This window comes from Schistocerca serialis, chromosome 1 (assembly GCF_023864345.2).
Source record: "Schistocerca serialis cubense isolate TAMUIC-IGC-003099 chromosome 1, iqSchSeri2.2, whole genome shotgun sequence".
Taxonomy (NCBI): domain Eukaryota; kingdom Metazoa; phylum Arthropoda; class Insecta; order Orthoptera; family Acrididae; genus Schistocerca; species Schistocerca serialis.
This window is the reverse complement of record NC_064638.1, coordinates 307,708,056-307,712,521: the sequence shown is the minus strand read 5'-3', so window position 1 is coordinate 307,712,521 and position 4,466 is coordinate 307,708,056.

Genomic DNA, 4,466 nt, shown 5'->3' with positions numbered 1-4,466 from the left:
TAATGTATACCGTGATCATAATATATTTACAAATGAAATATGAAAATTAACATTTCTTTAAAATTATTTGTTGCAATAAACTATCTTTTATTAATTTTAGTGGTGGGATGTCTCGTGAAACTGTATGTATTAGAAGGGTGTCGCCATCAGAACAATTTAGAAAACTCTACTCTAAAACATAGGATAGCGGTGGATATTTTACCTGTTCTACTACGACGTTTTCTAATACTCAAATTGAAACTGAATATGGATTATAGATGCCTAGTGTCAAAGTTTAGAATTATTGTTGTGTTTTCCTCCTGTCCATTCGGAGCTGGCCGGCCGCGGTGGCCGAGCGGTTCTAGGCGCTTCAGTACGGAACTGTGCGACTGCTACGGTCGCAGATTCGAATCCTGCCTCGGGCAGGATGTCCTTAGGTTAGTTAGGTTTAAGTAGTTCTAAGTTCTAGGGGACTGATGACCTCAGATGTTAAGTCATATAGTGCTCAGAGCCATTTGAACCATTGGGAGCTGCTAGTTGTGACCATTTCATTCATCATGGATTGCCTTATTGGGACCGCGAATGCTAAACTGGACGAAAAAATTAGTTTCGAGGGCTATACCATCATCACAAGCAAGAAAGCTTCTTTAGCACGACTGTTGTTAGTGAATAATATGAGCGATATATTGCAGCAGCACGCGAGATGGCTAGCAGGTTATGGTCTGTTTTGCTTGTGCAAGAAGTACAGGATATTTACTGCATTGTGCTGTGGAATATAACATATGATTTTGGCTCTGCATTAATGGAGTCAGTGCCATTACTTCTTATCACTTACGATTTTCTCTAACAAATCACCAGTATTTTTTGCAGTTCAGTAAAAATGCACTTCCATCTGATGATGAAGATGTAGCTGTCGAAACGCTTAGCTGATAAAATGAATTACTTTTGACTGCCACAAATATTACAATATTTTCCTTTGTTAGCTACATGAATTTGAGAAATTTCATTCCTCGGCAATGATCATGGAAATATATGAAAGACTTTTCGGACATCCTTCATATACTATCAGCACATCCCTCACATCAGGCTCGATTCCAGGAAAAATTTAAGCTCTCGTCCTCTGTGTACGCCAGTCTTAATAGTGTAAGGCGTTCCACGAGGACAAAGGCTCGTCTCTCGCTCTGTCGTTCACAGTGCTATTGCTTTTGAGAGAGATAATTTATTACTCATAACATTTATGACCTTTTTGTTGCTTTTCCCAGGGTATTTCCCCGGTTTACTTTCTACAACATGATTAGGTCGAGAGATAGAACATAATGAAAAAAAAAAAACACGTGTACACAATGTAAAATTTCACAGTGCTAATCCTGAAGATTAGTACACGACGCAACAAATACTGAGTAGTAAAGCGGAACAGTACTGGCCACGAGCGAATATCTGTTTTGAGCTGCGACCCATTTGCATTGCAGACCTCACGATGTACGCATGATAGAGGGCCGTACTAATAAACAAAATCTTCTCTACGATATTGGTATGAAGCTATATCATTTCGAGTTAGAAAACAATTTAGTGATGTTGCGAAAATGCCGTACACAACGATGAACGAGGTTTATGTGTCACCACACTTTCGAATGGTTTGATGTTAACGTATACCTCATTCTATTTAACACCATTCAATTAATATCTAACCATTTAATCTTCAGTGTTCTTCTATAACACATTATTTCAAAAACTTCTAATCGAGGACTAGTCAAACCAGGACTGTATGCGTGTAACCCTGTAAACGCGGCTGTTGTTATCTTAGCCGGCCGGAGTGGCCGAGCCGTTCTAGGAGCTACAGTCTGGAATCGCGCGACTGCTACGGTAGCAGGTTCGAATCCTGCCTCGGGCATGGATGTGTGTGATGTCCTTAGGTTAGTTAGGTTTAAGTTCTAGAGGACTGATAACCTCAGATCTTAAGTCCCATAGTGCTCAGAGCCATTTGAACCATTTTTTGTTGTTATCTTACAAGACAGGAGTGCTCACAGCACACATATCATGAAAATGTAGAATTAACGGCAGCAGTTGTTCATAGCAAATGTTGAAATAAAAGTCGTGTTTCATGGCCATGTTAATACGAATGAGTGGGCCCAAGTCACGATTAGAAAATCAGCCCCAAAACATCGTTGAACCCCCTCAGTCCTGAACTACGAACACCACGCACTATGGGCTAGACGTCGGTGCGTTCCATGCACCACTTGAGAAGGGGTAACAACAGTGACTCGTCAGATAATACTACACGCATTACAGCCACTTACTGTCCAGTTTCTGTGTTTTTTTGGCCTTCTGGGGATGTGGAGATTCGTGTGCCGCTGTGAGAAAAAACCTTTTGCGAGGTTCACGACCCCAATGTCTATAGCAACAATTCCCTTCGCAGTTGTTTCTCAGATACTTCAGATGTAATTTACCGAGGAAGCGCTTCAAAGCTTCCTTGGGACTTATAAGTGCACAACCGTCAACGGTGTCACTCCATACAAAACACTGCACGTAAGCTGGCATCACAGCCTTTTGAGACCACCTGTATCTCGTGCTGTGGGCCCAGCTTGCATACAGGTCAATTTACGTGCGAAGTGCCCGTATATCGGCACGCACATTGAGGCAACATCGGGGGTAGACCCAAGAAGTCGTCGTCGGCCACAGGGAGCGTTAATTCCTTGTCGTCGCAGATAAGTACATCTGTTTGACCTGCGACCATAACCAGTTCTCGCTACGACTACAGTCGCAGTCGCTGCCGCCTCCGTCCCCCAGCTGGACTCAAGATTCATTACCAGCCCTCCCGCTATGCCTCCTACGTCACATACGATTTCCACCCCCGCGCCGCCACGCGCCAGAACATTGGTGAAAGGCTCACAATATGAGAACGTATAGACATGGAACTGCTCCCACCGTCCTGACCTTTCCTTAGCCCTGTTACACCAGCGCAGCTTGCTTTCTAGTGCGATTCCGCCTCTGTCACTCTGCAGTCCACAACCAGGCTGCATGGGTTAGCCAGTACTGAGCCTGTGATTTTGGATATATTTTTTGGGCGTTATTGCGCACCACATGCTGGGTACAGAGTCGTGGCAGGATATGGTGGAATGATGATATCAACAAATCTTCTAAGGGAGCGTATAGAGGAAGCCATATGATTCGATTCGATGTGCTATACCGTCTGCTTTCTGTCGTCTTATTGTCAGATAGAAGGATCATACGTCAATAGGAAAGGAGTGGTTAGAGCTGGCAAAACAATAAACTGTAATCAATCAAATCACCATCCAGGTATGGCGAACTTCATGACAGGCACGCCCATGGAAGGAAGTGATGCTCATTACATTGCGGATAAGACGCTATCGATTGACATACTGTATTGTAGTGTACTGTATTAAAACAGGGACCTAGGAACGACGGAGAGCTTCTTCCCGAGGTAGCGATGAAGTTGGGATTTTCACTTACGACCATTTCACGAGTGTACCGTTAACATAAGAAATCCGGTGAAACATCAAGTCTCCAATATCGTTGCGGCTGGAAAAAGATACTGTAAGAAGGGGACCAACGACGACTGAAGAAAATCGTTCAACATGACAGAAGTGCAACCCTTCCGCAAATTGCTGCAGATTTTAATGCTGGCCCATCAACAAGTGTCAGAGTGCAAACCATTCAACGAAATGTCATCGATATGGGCTTTCGCAGCTGTCATCGTATACCCGTGGTGACTGCACGATACAAAGCTTTATGCCTCGCCTGGGCCCGCCGACACTGACATTGGACTGTTGATGTCTGGAAACATGTTGCCTGGTCCGACGAACTCGTTTCAAATTGCATCGAGTGGATGGACGTGTATGGGTATGGAGACAACCTCTTGAATCCATGGACCCTGCGTGTCAGCAAGGGACTGTTCAAACTGGTGGAGGCTCCGTAATGGTGTGGGGCGTGTGCAGTTGTAGTGATATGGAACCCCTGATACGTCTAGATACAACTGTGACAGGTGACACGTACATAAGCGTCCTGTCTGATCACCTGCATCCATTCGTGTCCAATGTGCCTTCCGACAGACTTGGGCAATTCCAGCAGGACAATGCGACACCCTGCACGTCCAGAATTGCTACAGAGTTGATCCAGGAATACTTTTCTGAGTTTAATAAACCCTTCCGCTGGACACCAAACTCCCTAGACATGAACATTATTGAGCATATCTGGGTTGCCTTCCAACCTGCTGTTCGAAAGAGATCTCTATCCCCTCGTACTCTTACGGATTTATGGCCAGTCGTGCAGAATGCATGGTGTCAATTCCCTCCAGCACTACTTCAGACATTAGTCGAGTCCATGCCACATCGTGTTGTGGCTCTTCTGGGTGCTCGTGGTGGCCCCGTATGATATTAGGTAGGTATACCAGTTTCTTTGGCTCTTCAGTGTATATTGGCTATTACTAACAAAACGAGTTGTTATCTTGTCCTCTATTAAAATCCACC